This window comes from Petromyzon marinus, chromosome 14 (assembly GCF_048934315.1).
Source record: "Petromyzon marinus isolate PM22_M1 ecotype Great Lakes invasive population chromosome 14, UKy_Petmar_22M1.pri1.0, whole genome shotgun sequence".
Lineage (NCBI taxonomy): Eukaryota > Metazoa > Chordata > Hyperoartia > Petromyzontiformes > Petromyzontidae > Petromyzon > Petromyzon marinus.
Genome location: NC_133680.1, coordinates 5,049,250 through 5,068,389, shown reverse-complemented (window position 1 = coordinate 5,068,389; position 19,140 = coordinate 5,049,250). Strand labels below are relative to the sequence as shown.

General features: G+C 44.6%; 1 long non-coding RNA gene across 1 annotated transcript; it reads right to left on the bottom strand.

The window, feature by feature from the left end:
- Nucleotides 1–11,646: 11,646 nt before the first annotated feature.
- LOC116942399 (uncharacterized) lies at nt 11,647–15,720 on the bottom strand. Its single transcript, XR_004402784.2, has 2 exons — nt 14,987–15,720; nt 11,647–12,484 (listed from the first exon to the last, which is right to left on the bottom strand). It is a non-coding gene; the product is annotated as an uncharacterized LOC116942399 (long non-coding RNA).
- Nucleotides 15,721–19,140: the final 3,420 nt, after the last annotated feature.

Below are 19,140 nucleotides of genomic sequence, written 5' to 3'. Positions count from 1 at the left end.
AGAGGGGGAAGAGAGGGGGGAGAGGGGGGGTGCCAGAAGACGCGAGGGGTCCGTGCTGACGTCAGTACTGGGACGACGCCGTTTCAAAGCGTGGAGAGGAACGTGCAGCCCTGCTGCCATGGGGACAGAGGCGTGCAATGAGAGAGACGTCTCCCACATGACGACCCATACACACCTCCTCACCCACAACCACCTCCTCCACATTCTCTCCACCCCCATCTCCCAGTCCTTACGCCTCACTCACCACCACCACCACCTCATCTCTGTCCACCTCCCTCTCCAACCCTTACACCTCATCCACCTCCTCCTCCTCTCTCTCTACCACCTCCCTCTAAAACCCTTGCCACTTCACCGATCGCTAAGCAGCTCCCTCTCTAACCGCTACATCTCACCACCACCTCACTCTCTCCATCTCGCATCTCCAGCCCTGACACCTCACACACCACCTCACTCTCTCCACTCCCCCCACCCTCTCCAGCTATCGTCAGCTCCGCACTGTGTAGGCTATGACTGTGTGTAAATATAGGACACACGAATTAGGACGCGCAAATATCCCCCCAGGAGTAGCCTACGTCAGCTGGTTGGGCCAATGCTGTACTTATGAAGGCCAGCGCGGCGCACCAGGGAGTCTTGTGGCTCGCTAGCACCACGCCCGGCCACCTTTGTCTCCGCAGTGCTGATGTTTTGACCGGACCAAGGTACTCGTGCGTTTAATGATCAATCAATATAGGGGAGGCCCAGGGTAGGTTCGGACGGCTTCAGGGTGGCTGAGCTCATCGTGCGTCACGTTAACCACGAGACTACCGCTCCCCCATCAGAGGGCACGCATCAGCAACACGCATCACACGTGCAGCATCCCAGACACCCGCTGCTCCCAGACATCCACGTGTATGATGCGTATGCTAATTTACGTGTAGCTCTTTCGTCATGCCACTGCTGGATGAAGCCCCCCCCCTTCCCCCACGAATTATAGATCACGGGGGTTACTTCATCATACTTGACCATGCTGGTTAGAGCGCGTTGGGAATGGGGCCGGGGTAGGGCCGGTTCAGATATCACTCGCCACTGATATAAGCCGTGGCCTAGAATCAAATTTAGGTCGCTGCGTTCAGAGCGCAGTGCTCTAACCACTGCGCCACCGCTCCACCCCGCTGCGAGGTTAAATGGAAATTAACTATCCTGGAAATAGTCGCTGAATTTCAAGGTTTTTATTGATTTCAGGAGGGTCCTGTGTTGTTATGTTTGGCGAGTTCAAGGGTAGGCAACCAAAATAAGTGAGAAGAGCCGTTTTATTTTTTCGATTTCGGAAAAAAAGAACCTTCAATATTTCAAGAGCCACGCAAGGCACATGGTGAATGCGAGACGATGGGTCCCTTAATAAATGACGTCACGAAGCAGTCCTTAAAGAGACCCATGCGGCTCTGGATCCCGCAGATTGCCGACCCCCTGGGATTTTATTTATGAATGAGTTGTTTGGCTTCACCACGTGGAAGAAACACGAAGAGAGTACCCGGAGGAAACCCACCACGCGTACGAGGTGACACCCAGCACTGACAACTCATGGCCACACCTCACGACCCCGCGCCTACAAGGTCTCTGAAGCCCTTGGTGGTAGTGGTGGTCACCCATCTAAATATCAGCAAGGCTTAGTCCTGCTTGGCTTCCGGGACCTGACGAGGCAAGGCGCTTCTAAAGTCGTTGGCGTGGACGGCCTAGTCTCCCACTGTAATCTCACATGTTGCACAACAAAAAGAGGCGGGATGGCCAGCAACGGTGGCGATGTTTACGCATCTCGCAAGATACTCAATTGAGGCTAAGTCAACCTAAGGGAGGTCCATGCCCGGTTCAGATAATTGGCACTGGTGTTGGTGGCCGTGAGCGGGAATCGATGTTATATACAAAGACAAAAATCCCCCGTATAGCGTTAACAGACTGTTGGGGCAAGTGCTTTGAAGGCCGAAACGCACACAAGGGGTGGGTGGCCAGCACCACACCCGGCCGGCTTTGTCTCCCCAGTGGCGATGTTTACACACGGCACCAAGTACTACTTTGAGGCTGAGTCGACCTAGAGGAGGCCCAGTACCGGTTCAGATCATCGTCACCGGTGTTGGACGTGAGCGGGAATCGAACTCGGGTCGCCGGGTTCGTAGCGCAGCGGGCTAACCGCTACACTACCGCTCCCTACACTACTGTTATATGCACACACACACACACAGTATATAGTGGACAAGGGACTGCGAGGTGACCTGGTCAGACTTAGCTCCCATTTTCGTGGTGGGCTTTCTTTCGGTCCTCAGGTTTCCTCCCACATGGAGCCAAATACTTATTTACTTGGCCAAACATTCCGATGCAAATACCGTCCTGAAAGAGACGTAAAGACTCAGGGAAGGTCTTTCCCGGATAAAATAATTAGTTGGCCTATAAATGATTGTGACTGAACGACTGCTGTCAATTCGAAAGGTGTTTTGAAATTACTAGAGAGTTGAAATATGGCACAAGTCGCGGCTTATAACTTTAAACAGCTGTAGAAGTGGCGTATAGGGTCATTGCGTTCCCTTGCGGTGGTGAGATGTTAACTACCTCGCTTGGTATGCAGGCGGTCTTGGGTTTGATCCCGACCCTGACGCCTGTTGTATATTTGGAGTTTGCATGTTCCCCCCTTGGTTCCGTGGATTTTTCTCCGGATCCTCCGGTTTTTTTCCTCCACGTTTAGAATCATGCGTCGAGAGCATTTGGCTGCTGCTATAAATTTCCACGTGATAAGCCGCTTCGTTGAGCTATTATTTGTGGCCAGATCACGTCTGAAAAAGAGCTTTAACTGGTAAAATGAAATAAAAAATCTGCAGTTTAGTTTTCGTGTGTCTATGGGGCAGGGTCAGCTTAAACTTCTACATTGTTCTAGGTCTCGCGCTACGCACTTTGAACTACAAGATACGCTTATCGTCATCAGCGAACCAATTAACCCACTTCTGGTGGAGTCAGATAACGTGACCGATATTAATTTTGCCGAAAACCTGCTGCCAGTCACTAGTAGTGGTGCATGCCAGGTCATTGATGTATTTTAATTATAACCGGGTTAGATATGCACAGTTGTAAGTGAGCATCACAATCCAGCTCACAGTGCTATTGTCAATCCGCTGTCGGAATGAAGAAGGCCTCTTTTCCACGCCGTGTCAGTCACGGGGGTTGTTTGACCATACTTCACCACGCTGGTCAGTACCGTTTGGTGAAGGGGGGCAATGAGACCAGGACTGGTTCAAATCATCACTCGCCATTGACGTTCGCTGTGGCCGGGAGTTGAACTCAGGTGCTTGGGTTCATAGCGAAGTGCGCTAACCACGACTTCACGCCGTGTATAATGCTCAACCACGTGCCTTAAGCAATCCGCTGTTGTATGAAGGCCTCCACGAGTAGTCACCATATTTCACGGTCGAGCGATGTTAACAATCGATCTGGCTGCTACACACAAGCTGCTGTTATTATCGCTTCATCTCCGCTGTGGATCGTCCATTCATTGCCTCCTCGCAAGCCGTGCGACCCAAGCCTGCATTTCTCCAATCCGCGTGTTCCCCTTTCGTTCGCTCGGTGTTATTTAAATCGTGCACCTCACCCACGCGTCTTTGCGCACTTTTCAGATTTAGTCAAAATGTGTCGGATAATGTCCATGTTTCTGATTCTGATGTGCTGCTGCTGTTGCCGCTGCCGCTGGTAATGACGATGGCGATGATAATGAGCGGTAATTCGCCGTGTTTAATTCGTGCGCTCGACAATTATTGACACGCGTGGAGGCTTTGGCGAAACGCGTTTACGCGACATTGTTGCCTGCTCGTGACAAGAGCCAAGGGGCCGTCCATAAATGACGTCACGCACCTGGGGGGGGGGGGGGGAGGGGTCAGACATTTGTGACAATGTGTGACGAGGGGAGGGGGGTTTGAGAAACGTGACGTCACATCAAAATGCGCGACTTTAAAGAAATATAGACAACACGTTCTACTTAATTAAATAGACTTTTTAATAAATGTTTTCTCCTACATCATCAGAGTGCAGCGCCACATTAAATACGCACTACAATGACAATAGTTTAAAGCTATTTGAAGCATGTTTTATATTTTTTGGGGGGAGGGGGGGGCAGAGTTTTGTGACGTCATATTTGAGTGAGGTCTGACTTTTTGTGACGCCGTGTGACGAGGGTGGGGGGGGTCAAAAATCGTCCAAAATCGCGTGACGTCATTTATGAACAGTGCTGTGGTCTCTGCGAGCGAGCCTGGCAGCGGCAGTGCCGGATTATCCCAGTACCACAAGTAGCACAAGTAGCACATGTGTAGTAGCTACATGTGTAGTAGCTACATGTGTAGTAGTAGCTACATGTGTAGTAGCTACACGTGTAGTAGCTACATGTGTAGTAGCTACATGTGTAGTAGTAGCTACATGTGTAGTAGCTACACGTGTAGTAGCTACATGTGTAGTAGCTACATGTGTAGTAGTAGCTACATGTGTAGTAGCTGCATGTGTAGTAGCTACATGTGTAGTAGCTACATGTGTAGTAGTAGCTACATGTGTAGTAGCTACTACATGTGTAGTGGCTACATATGTAGTGGCTACATGTGTAGTAGCTACACATGTAGTAGCTACATGTGTAGTAGCTACATGTGTTAGAGCTGCATGTGCAGTAGCTACATGTGTACTACATGTGTAGTAGTTACAGGTGTAGTAGCTACATGTGTAGTAGCTGCATGTGTAGTAGCTACATGTAGTAGTAGCTACATGTAGTAGTGGCTACATGTGTAGTGGCTACATGTGTAGTGGCTACATGTGTAGTAGCTACATGTGTAGCTGCTACACGTGTAGTAGCTACATGTGTAGTAGCTACATGTGTACTACATGTGTAGTAGCTGCATGTGTAGTAGCTACATGTGTAGTAGCTACATGTGTAGTAGCTAATACATGTGTAGTAGTAGCTACTACACAAGTAGCTACATATGTTGTAGCTACGTGTGTAGCTACGTGTGTAGTAGCTACGTGTATAGTAGCTACGGGCCCCGCACTTTCAAGGGCCCCGCGCTAAATGCTTTCAAGCTATCAATTCCGCTTCAGTGATTCTGCACTTGCTCTATTACTATAGTACTATACCGCCTTTAACTTTTAGGAACGACTGGGTGTTTAATGTTAGCTATTTGTCGTATTATCTGGCTGTATAGCAAATGGTAAAAAAAAAACAATTACTTGACTATGTAAGTAAAACATTTGTGTTTTAATATTGATGTGTTTTTGTTTTGTTTAGGGCCCCTTTATAACATATGCTACAGGTCCCCGCACTAGCTTAATCGGACACTGGCCAGCGGCACTGTTGTGGAAATTCCTTTCTTTGGAACTCCGTTTTACTGTTCGTTTTGTTGTCCTTCCCCCCGCACCTCCGACGAGTGCAGCTGGCTAACGTGCGTTCCGAAACAAGTTCAACATACATACATCTGGAGTTTGCAGATGAGCGGTGTGGAGCAAGCGCATCACGTGACGTACTGGAATAGCTTGCTCACTCCACTGCTGACGGAAAGGGCCTCCACTAGTAAGGGGCTCTAGTGGGCCTCTCACGCTGCCATCGGGCCCGCTCTTTAATGCGGGCCAGACGCCTTGGGAGAGGCGTGGTAACGCGATTGCAATTCGTTAAGTCGATATAATCATGTTGAAAGCTGTCTTGTGTTCTGGGGCGTCAATGAGATAATCTCATAGTGCAGATCATAGCAGCATGGATTCATCAAAGTCTTTGTTATGTAAATGGGCACGGGTATAATTTCAGATCCTTTACGGTGGAAGTTACGCGTCACGTATATTTTGCAAGTTGAATATTAAACGGTGAAAAGTAGAGTAGCTTTAAACTATTTTTTTTTAATACAACACGACGTTGTTTATTTGCGGTGGCAGGCCTCCCCAGTAAACATAACGTTGCTGGGTCCAACCAAACTAGCACCTTACACACCAGTGGTATTTCGTATGTAACTTAAGCAAACAATGTTGTCACTCCCCCATGGGTTCTTCTGCGTATTAGTTCACCATTCACTGCGGTGTATACAGTGTTATCGGTTGTCTTGGGGACGTGTAGCGATTGTAAGGGCATGTCCGCTGCTGCCTATGGCCATTGCTCTGCTGAATTGTGTTAGTTTATCCCTTCCCTTGCAGTACGACGTGTTTCTGTTGTTATAGAATTACAAACATTTCCATAAAAAGTGACCACAACGGGCGCATGAAATAGGCACGTGTGGCCACAAGACGGCGCTGCTTCCAATGCGGGGACGTGGATGGCTCCAGATTGGACTTGATAACATTATGTTGGTAGTTCGGGGTAGGCCACGCTGTGGCAGTACAGCGGTGGATACTGGAATCCATAAGTTCGGAGCTAGGAGTGTTTACTCCCCTCCTGGGCGTGGATCTTCTTCAGGGGCTCCAGTTTCCTTCCACAAGCCACTGGATGAATAGGAGTCAATTTGCCAAACATCCAAACTCAGCACACTCCTCAAAGATTCTTAAAACCTTAGCGTTCTTGGACAAAATGCCATTCTTTATAATGATGCATATGATCCAACTCTTTGGTTCTTTCGGTTAAAGTCACGTAGGTAGAAAAAGAAAATAAAACAAGAAATAATACATAAAGGTCGTCCTCAGGTGCCTGAGGCCGACCGCTTGTGTTGCGATCAAAGCGTCGTGATATATTATTTTATTGGGTTCTTTCGGTCAAGTCACGTAGAATGGAGCTAAAATAATAAAAATAATAATAATGACAGAATAAAATTGTCACGACGTTTCGGCCACAACACAAGTAGCCTTCCTCAGGTGAAGAAACAGGACTGTCCCGAAGACAGCGCTTTGGTGAACCCTGCCAAGCTTGACAGCGTCTTTTAAGCTGTGTGGGAGGAACAGAGCGCCTTGACAAAGGAGTTTACATATAAATGAGCATGTGACTGGGGGATCAGCATGATCTTGGTGTGAGGGATGAGCACCACGGAGAGCGACGAGCCCGGACCGGAGGAAGGGGGGAAGAGGAGGAAACGGCCACGGTGTGCTGCTCTGTACTTGTAGTATTACAATATGTATTATTCTAGAATAAATATTACAATATGTATTATTCTAGAATAAATATTACAATATGTATTCTAGAATAAACACTACAATATGTATTATTCTAGAATAAATATTACAATATGTATTATTCTAGAATAAATATTACAATATGTATTATTCTAGAATAAATATTACAATATGTATTATTCTAGAATAAATATTACAATATGTATTATTCTAGAATAAACACTACAATATGTATTATTCTAGAATAAATATTACAATATGTATTATTCTAGAATAAATATTACAATATGTATTATTCTAGAATAAATATTGCAATATGTATTATTCTAGAATAAATATTACAATATGTATTATTCTAGAATAAACACTACAATATGTATTATTCTAGAATAAATATTACAATATGTATTATTCTAGAATAAATATTACAATATGTATTATTCTAGAATAAATATTACAATATGTATTATTCTAGAATAAATATTACAATATGTATTATTATAGAATACCTATTACAATATGTATTATTCTAGAATAAATACTACAATATGTATTATTCTAGAATAAATATTACAATATGTATTATTCTAGAATAAACACTACAATATGTATTATTCTAGAATAAATATTACAATATGTATTATTCTAGAATAAACACTACAATATGTATTATTCTAGAATAAATATTACAATATGTATTATTCTAGAATAAATATTACAATATGTATTCTAGAATAAACACTACAATATGTATTATTCTAGAATAAATATTACAATATGTATTATTCTAGAATAAATATTACAATATGTATTATTTTAGAATAAATATTACAATATGTATTATTCTAGAATAAATATTACAATATGTATTATTCTTGAATAAATATTACAATATGTATTATTCTAGAATAAATATTACACTATGTATTATTCTAGAATAAATATTACAATATGTATTATTCTAGAATAAATATTACAATATGTATTATTCTAGAATAAATATTACAATATGTATTCTAGAATAAACACTACAATATGTATTATTCTAGAATAAATATTACAATATGTATTATTCTAGAATAAATATTACAATATGTATTATTCTAGAATAAATATTACAATATGTATTCTAGAATAAATATTACACTATGTATTATTCTAGAATAAATATTACAATATGTATTATTCTAGAATATTACAATATGTATTATTCTAGAATAAATATTACAATATGTATTCTAGAATAAACACTACAATATGTATTATTCTAGAATAAATATTACAATATGTATTATTCTAGAATAAATATTACAATATGTATTATTCTAGAATAAATATTACAATATGTATTATTCTAGAATAAATATTACAATATGTATTATTCTAGAATAAATATTACAATATGTATTATTCTAGAATAAATATTACAATATGTATTATTCCAGAATAAATATTACAATATGTATTATTCTAGAATAAATATTACAATATGTATTATTCTAGAATAAATATTACAATATGTATTATTCTAGAATAAATACTACAAGTACAGAGCAGCGCACCGTGGCTGTTTCCTCTTTCCACCCCCCCTCCTCTGTTCCGAACATAGATGGACTCGTCCGTCTGAACAAAGCTCGTCGCTCTCCGTGGTGCTCATCCCTCACACCAACATCATGCTAATCCCCCAGTTACATGCTAATTTATATGTAAACTCCTTTGTCAAGGCGCTCTGTTACTCCCACATAGCTTAAAAGACGCTGTCAAGCTTGGCAGGGTTCACTCAAGCGCTGTCTTCTGGACAGTCCTGTTTCTTCACCTGAGGAAGGCTACTGGTGTTGTGGCCGAAACGTCGTGATAATTTTATTCTGTTATTATTATTTTATCTCCATTATACGTGACTTTACCGAAAGAACCCAGCAGATGAATCCCTGCAGTCAGGAAAGCTTTAAATCGAAATATTATTTTTTGTTGTATTGTATTTTTATACCTACGTGACTTTACCGAAAGAACCAAAGAGTATGGATTCCTGCAGTCACGAAAGCTTCAAATCAAGAATAATCCAACTCGGTTGCTCCTTGCTTTCACTCCTCTATTGGGTCTGAAATTCAGACCACTCAAGTGGCAGAAACATTTGACTGTATTCTCCGGATTATAAAACGCATTTCACCCCGCGTATTTTAAAGCAAAAGATGTGGTTGCGACCACATTGGTATAGCTTTATTGACACCAGACATGTTTTAAGTGTCTCTTACTTTCCGGGCAGTACGGTACAAGCCAACGATGTACTTCACTGGACAAATTATTTGTATGTACGTTGAACATTCTAGATTTGAAGTTTTCGTGACTGCAAGGATCCATACTCTTTGTTCTTTCGGTAAAGTCACGTAGATGAAAAATAAAATACAAATAATAATAAATAAAAGTAAATTAAATCACTTATTTTTATTTTACTTTTATTTATTTTATATTTTATTTTTCATCTACGTGACTTTACCGAAAGAACCAAAGAGTACTTTGAACGTATTACCGCAACGTACTTGGCCAACCATACTAATGGAAGGTGCGGGGGAAGGAGAACAAACTGATGCCACGTTGGCAGTGGTGACAACAACAACTCAACACATTATTCAACACTGTAGTCTTGAACAATATGTAATGGGCGACGTTTCGGGAATGGCCCTTCTTCATGTGTCTCTTGCTTTGCCAAGAGACGTAAAGTTTCATTGGAATTTCCAATCACTCATACATTGAAATAGCCAAACGACCCAGTTTTAAGGCTTGGAATGAGGCTTTTCTGGATAAGGGGCAATATGGTTGCAGGATTTTTAGAATATGCTTCTTATTATATGAGCCAATTTGGGTCTCAGAGATCGTTTTTTCTTATTAGTTACACAGTATAGAGAGTACTGTGTAGCCAAAGGCGATGATAATTATATCACAGTGTAACAAAAAATATATTTTTTGTCCCTGGGTAGTAAGTGTTATTTTATAATTGCTTATGCCTCAAAACTACAGAAAATGACTATTTTTCCCCACAAACTTTGCTTTTGTGACCAGGACAGTGATATTTTGAAATTTACCTATTTTCAATTAATAAACGTGTGCATTCGTGTCATTCCTTCACGTGAAGTCCTGGTCACAAAAGCAAAGTTCGTGGGGAATAATATACATTTTCTATACTTTTGAGGCATACGCAATTAGAAAATAACACTTACTATCCAGGAACAAAAATAGTGTTACATAGTTAATTGTCAGTGATGGTGATATCTGAACCGGTCCTGGACTCCCTCTCAAGAACCGGCTCTGGCCAGCGTGACGTATTGTCAAATAAACACCCTCGACCCCCACGGAGTGGAAGATACCTGAATCTTGTGGATTGACAAAGGGCTCTCCATGATTTTTTTTTATTATTATTCATGGTCATGGCTTAATTTCTCACCGATTGCTTTGCCGGTGGCTGCGAGACTCGGATATGCACGTCAACTCGAGAAGCCACTGCCATCACGAGACGTATTCTGGGCGTCCTGTGTTCGGTACGACACGTAAAGCCCTGTGTAGTTCACGGCGGTTGCCAAAGTACAGTGTATTTGTTTAGTATATGCTCACACATTGCTCAGAGAGAGTCATCAGACGCCCTCCCGCACCTCACTCAGTGCTCGCAAATGCCAGGGTATTTGAACACGATCCTCTGTGTGCCCTCTCGTGGGGAATTTGAGTAGTATTATTGGCATACCATCGTCGCGTAATATACTTGTTAAGGTTACGCTTATAAAGTGCAAATTTCCACGCCTGATAACCGAATATTATACCCTCTTTGGTCATACAATTCAGCCAATGAGGACATTTTTTAAATGTTATTACTAGCATTATGTCAATACCGGTACTTTGTAGCATATTGCTCTAATTGTATGTTGTGCGCGTGGATTAGGTGTTGAATTGTCTCCATTTTAATGGAGACATCTATATAGGACAATGCCGCGCACACCTCCTTCCAAGATGGCCAGAGTTCTGGTAAAGTAAAATTTAAAAAAATCAGCAGGAGATGGACTCGAGCTCAGACCACCAGGTGAGCAGAGGCCACGGTCGATCTGACAATGACACCTCAATGACGAGACGCATACCAAACAAAAAGCCACACGGGCCAAATGCTTTCGAACGCTCATAAATACGCACGCACTTCAAACAGCTTGTTGGTAGTGTCCGCTCCAATTTAGTTTGACAACGGTGTGGGTGACTTAGTGTGCTGTTTGTACGTTTTTAGTGATACAGTATTTAGAGCATGGGGGGGGGGGGGGGCAGGCAAACATGGGGGCTTATGGGAAGCGACCGAGTAGGGTCATGGAGGATATTGAGGGGGCCACTTAAAGGGCCCAAGCCCCCTTGAATTTCCACACCCGTGGCTATACGCAAGGCGGTGTTTCTGTTCTCTTGTAGCAGGTACGTGTACGGCCCATTAACCAATCCTCCGCTGGACGTGGGCATCTTCCACGCCGTGCGGATCCATTGTTGTGTTGTTTTGCACGGTTCATAAACATCACGACAACTCATTACAGAGCCCAGCCTCCGTCAAATTCACGCGATTTATTTTAAACGATCAATACCACAAACTGACAAACGCACACGGACAGCAGTTTTAGCATCACACCCCCGCAATAATGACAAGTGCCGAAAGCGTCGCATCGGAATGCAGAGGAGGCGTCGTGGCTGTCTTGTTTGTCGCGTTGATTCTTGAGAAAGCTCCGTCGCTTTACCCTACGACCGATGCACTTCATCCCCCGAAATCTGTCGTTTAAGCCTGACAGACTCCGGTGGAATGAAGGACGTCGGAAATCGTGGGAATTGCATGGAGGAGAAGGAGGAGGATGATGATGATGATGAAGAAGAAGGAGAAGCGGTTTCAGCGTCTCCGGTGGGTTTATTAATTTCATTTCATTTCTTTCTTTCCACCGTGGCTTTTTGTGGGCCACTGTAGTGTTCCAGACAGACCTGTTCCGTTTCAGTACCCGCGAGTGTGTATGAGAAATCCAGTTTGGCTTTAAGAGCGCAGTCAGTCTCGTGAGAGTTGGAGAGAGATATCTTAAAAAAAAATAAGTCCTCCACACCACCCTTGGATTCCTGCCCAAAATTGGCAACATCATCTTATCGTGTTTTACAAAAAGCATTAAAACATTCGGGAGGCACAGGTATTGGAAGTCGTTCATATTTCCAGACTCAAATCCTTTTTTGAAACAGTATTGAAGAAACGGCCATGTTATCGTCACCCTTAGCAGGAGAGGGGATAAACCCGTGACACACATTTGTTGTGCTGCGAGAAGATAAATGGTCTGGAAAGTCGACGCAGGCGAGGGGATGAAGTTGCATCTGACATGCGGCCAAATGTAAAAAAAACATTCCCGTCAGTCACCTGCCAAAAGGGAGACAGATGGAGAGATAGTTACAGTGCGTTATGGGAGCAGATCATACAACACACAAATAACCGCGTGTAAACATTCACTTTGATCTTAAAAGAGAGCTATGCGAACGCTGTCAAACATTGGTCTGGCGAAACGTGCAGTAAACAATTCTACGGAACGCACCGATAGGACACGGATAGCTCGGAGGTAAAGGGTGTTGATCGTAAGCCTGTCGTGCCTGCGACGCGTAATAATGTACCTGCGAACCGCTCCCCGTCCCACCACCTCCATAGCCGCCGAGCAAATGCCCCCCTCCCCTCCCTTCCCTCCCTCCCTCAGAACCTGTGCGCCCAACCCTCTTCGCGGAATTCGAGACCACACCTTTGCTTCAAGTCTGCCGTAGGGCACGGCCGTTACTAACCCGACACAGGCCGCCCCACGCCACCGCCACCACCACCACCACGGCAACAACAAAAAAACGGGGAGGGGGGGGGTGGCCCAAAATTTTCCTACCGGTTATTTATTGTAATTTCTTGTCGTCAACCACGGTCGCCATTTGAAAACGTGTTTGATTTTTTTTTCAAAGTTACGCCTCTCCATTGGGGTGTTTTTTTCTACTCTCTCTTTTCAAATTTTCCTTCAAATGCCCCCCGACGAGTAATTGGAGGCTTGGAAGAGGGTGCACTGCCATATCGGCACGCAGTAACGGCTTTGAGTTTGAAATATTATATTTGTAAAAAACAAAGAAATAAAGATAATCGAGGAGTTATAAAACTACAGTCATACAAATATTCGGACGTATTTTGTGGACAATTTCTACGAGCATATTTTGAATTAGTAAATTAGCCACCTGTTCTTGGCTTTTAATGACGTATTCAAGAGTCTGGTGAAAAGTTACGTTGGGTTTCGGGCGTGCTAACGACAACTATACCTGTTGAACACGGCCAACATTTTGACAGCCACAGGTGGCACAAGAGAAAGAAAAAAATCCTTGGTTAATGACAGGAGACCAGGTCAGTTACGTTCATTTCATCGCAACACACCTCCATGAAAGTGGAGCTGCGTTACCCTTACTCTACGGAGCGATTCGCGATTAAAACGAAGAATCGGAGCGAGACTCCGAATGATTCTTGCACTTGCAACTATCGTGGCATTCCTGAATTGTTGCTGAGTGTTGCATAAATTGTGAGTGCTTTTGTGTGGCGTGGCACAAGAAAACAACAACCCCCCCCCCTACTGCCGTGGCTGGGTGCAGCAACGTACCACTGGGCGAGTCGGCGCAGGACGCAAGGGCCGCGGCGCCCCGTGCCAATTTTTTTTTTTTACCCAGGACGCTTATTTTGACAAACGAAGTTTTCTCGCAACCATCCGCCCCAGACACCCACCCTCTCACACACACACACACACTCGCACACTCACGCACCCACCCACTACACTCACTCACACACCCACCCAGTACCCTCTCACACACTACCCTCTCACACACACACACTCACACACGAATACACCAACCCACTACCCTCACACACACTCACCTACCCACGACCCTCACACACACTCACACACCCACCCACTACCCTCACACACACCCACCCACTACCCTCACACACACCCACTACCCTCTCACACACATTCACACACTACCCTCTCACACACGACCCTCACACACGCTCCAGGGCTTGCGAACAGCTTCTGTCTGCCGACTCCACTTGTGTTAGGTTTTCTCGGACAGATTCTATTGAGTTTTTGATCGAACCCTTCACAGTCGTTTCTAGATAAGTTGCTGCATTGTCATTTTCAACGTAACATTTGCAGAGCGGCCATGAAAGCCAAACTATGGCGTTGCTTTGTGTCGAAGTAAAAAAAGAAATGGACATTTGCACGTGCATTGAGCGTTCCATATTTAGTTACTTTTCACTTTTTAAAGTGTATTTACACTAAAACAATATACTGTATGTCCATGTACATCTGAAAGCTTAAGCTGGGGCATTTATCACCATGCGTAACGCTTCTGGGCAGAGAGTGGCTGTCGTCTGTAATTTAAATTGCATATACGAAATGCTTTGGGTGCTGCTGGTCTCACAAGCACATACATCTCTCTCTCTATTTGTTCATTAAATGCAAGTCTGTGTTTAAGACAATGCTATTCTATTACAAAGGCGTGCAATATTGTATCTAAAGTAATTCCTTATATACGAGTTTCATTTTGTTTAGACAACGTACTGGCACAACAGCATGGAATAATAACAACGGCATTTTAATTCTCCTTTATTTGGAAAAAGCTGGAACAATATATATTTTTGACAAATTTCTGCGACCTCAAAAAATTCTCGTAGCATTTAAGCGAACGCTACGTATCCCTTCGCGTTATTTTTTTTGCGCTACGTGCGTGATTGGATAACAGACAAATCCCAAAAGTGACCAATAAGGCCAGGTACAATGAATACCGGCAGACAATACTTACGCGGCATTTGTCACTTGCGGATGAAACACGTGGTCGCATTGACGCTCACCTTGAACGGCTGTTTAAGAGCGTGCGAGACCCGCGATGCGGACGAATCCGACTTGGACAATTTCTCAGCTCTCTCCTCCTCCTCTTGCCGCCGAGGCTGTGAGCGTCTCTCTCCTCTCCTCTCTCCTTCTCGACGCTCTCGCCGTGGGCCGCAGTTACATATCGCACGGAGGAGCACCTGATTGGACGGACACGCCTTAAAGTAGGCGGACTTTTTAATTAGCGCGTCTTAGATAAGAATCTTCCACCTACCGCCAATGCTGGAGCTGAGTTTAACGTTTCATTGGTTTGGCATGCAGGGCAGGTGTGTAGGTGTGTGTGTGTGTCCGTGCGGACGTGTGTGTCATGTGATGTATGTGTTGGGAGGAGGGAAAGGTAAGGAGGAGTTTTCACTCGTGCAACAGGCGCTATTTACTATCTGCCCGTTTGCTTGCAGTTTTGGTTCTAGGGCGCAGTGGTTAGCGTACTGCGCAATGCATCCCGGCAACTCTAATTCCATTGACACCAATGGCTAAGATAAGGGGTGCCACGATGGCGAGATGTGGACACCTTCGCCTGGTAAACAGGAGGTCGTGGGTTCGATCCAGATCCCGACCCTGAGGCCTGTACGTTTGGAGTTTGCATGTTCTCCCCGTGGTCGCGTGGATTTTTCTCCGGGTCCTCCATTTCTACGCGGTAAGCCACTTCGTTGAGCTATCAATTGTGGCCAAGTCGCTGCTGAAAAACAGATATATAGCTCAGTGGGCCTTACCTGGTGAACTTAAGAAAAATGACTCAGTTTTAGTTTAGTAGTTTTAAGTGGCGAGTGAAATATAAAACAGATCCTATGCACCCACATCTTCCATCTTCACCAACCCGCACTGACCTTCCTGATGAAGTATAGCCGAACAGATCCAATGACTGACGCGGCTTTGGGAGACGTGCAACCCAGCTGTGGTTTGACAAAGGGCTGTACATGACATGGCACTCGTAGAGAAAATAAGGAGAATGGAATTTATTGACACTCGACCATAGTTTGTGGTGGAACGGGGTACAGTGGTTAGCGCACGGTGCATTGAACCCCGTAACCCAAGTTAGATTCCCAGTCACGGTTAACATAATTGATGAGCGATATCAGAACCGGTCCGCCCTCCCCGCAATTCACCAACCAGCACTAACTGACCAACGTGATGAAGTATGGTAAAAAAAAACATAACCGACACGGTATTTGAGGTCTTCATGGAGCAGCTGATATATCTTTAATTAATGTAAAATGTAATTCCAGTATTTCGTAGCATGGCCTGCTTGTCAACCGAAATAACAAATTCAAGATTGTTCCTTAATCTCACGAGGCTATTGTAAAACACGACATTCACATGACAACGTATTAATGATGAGGCACAGGAGGATCACTACTGTTCACAGGCGGCGTATTGATCTGTTACCCTCCCGGAACTCCTAAATATAGTACCTCTACTTCCAGCAATTTTCACAACTTGCATCGCTCATAATCACTGCCCTTGCGATATAAAACAAACAAAACAAACAACTTGGGCTGGTCTCCCCCAATTGACGTCTTTCTCATCGCTTTGTTCTCCTTACACCCCGCACCTCCGATTATAATTATTAGCGCGGTTCGCGACGTACGGTGCGAAAGAAGTTAAACGTAGCTTAAAGGTCGTGATCTCAGCTTGGCTTTCTCACTCCAGCGCTGTCCTCCAGACAGTCTCGTCCCATTCACCTGATGAAGGCCGCTTGTGTTGTGGCCGAAACGTCGTGAGAATATTATTGTGTTATTTTATTTTATCAATTTATTATTTTATTGTCATTCTACGTGACTTTACCGAAAGAACCAAAGAAGAAGTTAAACGTAGACACGTGCGTGCGCGCGTCTTGCGCCGCCATTTCTAGACAGTGAAAGGTGACGCTTTTGACACCGCTCACAACGCAAATCTGAGAAAAATTGCTTTATTAATAATAATTTACAAAAATGCTCTTTAACGCCGCTACCTTCATGCGCACATTAATGTGTATTTGTGCGCCTTACAAAACCAACAATATGAATCTTGTCTATTAACAATTAAGTAAAGTTGAATGACGAAACACATTTTCGCAATCTGTTGCAAGTGGAATAATAATACAAATTATTAATTGTTCAGGCATTTGTTTATTTATTGCTCGATGAAGGCCCGCCGCACACCATGCCAGTCATGGGGTTTGTTTGACCATACTTCACCATCAGTGCCGGATTATCCGAGTACCACAAGTAACTACAAATGCTACGGGCCCCACACTTTCAAGGTGCCCCGCGCTAAATGCTTTCAAGCTATCAATTCCGCTTCAGTGATCCTGCACTTGCTCTATTACTATAGTACTATACTGCCCTTCAACTTTTATGAACGACTGGGTGTTTAAGGTTAGCGATTTGTCGTATTATATGGCTGTATAGCAAATGAAAAAATACAATAACTTTACGATGCAAGTAAAAACTTAGTGTTTTAATATTTAAGTTGTATTTGTTTAGGACCCCTTTATAACAACATATGCTACAGGCCCCGCACTAGCTTAATCCTGCACTGTTCACTGCGGGTGGTGGGTGGAAGTGGATGTGAGCTAGATCCGACTCAGATATCACTCGCCAATTGTGGTTCGCCATCGCTGCGAATCGAACTCAGGTTGCAATTGAAAATTCCTATTGTTTAAGTCAATCAGAATTCCAGAAGTCCTACGTTTAATCGTGCATCTGTGTATTGTCAGTCTATAAAATGGGTTGCAGATAATTAATTACCGAGCCGTGCCATAAAATCTGTGGGTGGTGGTATTCGTTACTTAACCAACCGGACGGAGTTTCACCGTAGAGATGGAGCAATAAACTCGAGCTAGACCGGCAAAGTTGAATTACGAGACCAGTTTTTGGAAGGCCTTCGTCCACTCGTGGACAGATTACGTCCGATCACGACGATGAAGCCAATAAGTTCGCCGCTTTGAAATCCTTTTTTTTGCGTCGCATTAATCTCAACCCTCGCGGACTGTCACCCTGCGTGTCACTGGCCGAGTGCTTTAATGCCGCCCGAAATGTTTCTGGAAGCCTTTGGCGAGTGACAGGGCCATCACCAACCCCCCCCCCCCGCCCGCCCGCCCCCACCTCTGCAGGAACCCATCAATCAGGCGCGAATGGAGGCGATGTCGGTGTGGCGTGGTCCCCGAGGCTGAATTCCGCTCACCACGACTCAGGTCTCTGCAGGCTCCTCCCGTCCCCTGTGCAGCAGCAACCGCTTCGTCCCCCCCCCCCCCCCGGCTCTCAGTCATATTGATTAATTATTTTATTTCGTGGCCACGCTGCGTGGCTTTCGGTGGCGTTTTCGGCTCGCGCCCGCGCGATGTCCGACGTTCCGCTGCACGGGCATCTGGCCGCACTGCGTCTCGCAAGTGACGACGTCACGCTTACCCTCTCCCCCCCCCCCCACCGCTATTGAAGGCCCACACAGGAGAACGAATTCTGCGCAATTCTGGCTGTTGCCTGATGGGGCTGGTTGGTTGTAATTACCGGCGAAGCGTCACGGTATTCAAATCGTGAACGCCGTGGGTTTACTCTACAACACACCGGGTGTGCTGTACTAGTGACGCATTGGTAGGTTTTGTTTACGTAACAAACCCTTACTAATTGGCTGTGTCGGGTGGTGGCGGGTATAACGACACATTTATAAACACGTGACCTAACACAACCCCCCCCCCCCCCCCATCGATTATGGATGATATTGGTCGCGAAAGCCTACTGCAACCACGTGTTTATTTGACGTCGAAAAAGTCTCGGATCTTTTCTTAGGTCCCTAGACCCGGTGCCTCGCACAACCGGGCTCTCGCTGGGGTGAAGGTAAAGCCGCAGCCCTGCAATGTCTTGCTCACGCCTCCGCTAGTAGAAGCGCATCCACCGGAGGAAGCTCTCGAGAACACTTCAAGGTGGTATGGGGCCTACTCTTCCTCGCTCACCAGACATCTCGTAGGAAGTGGTGGGGGTACTCACGCTTCAGTTCTCTCCCACACTCGATTTGGTGTTCCCATTTAATCTACTCAGCGGACGTCCACATGTGGGGAGGATTTAAGAAACTTGCCGCCACTCTTTGTTTTTTTCGGTGAAGTCACGTAGGTGAAGTCATGTAGGTATAAAATAATCCA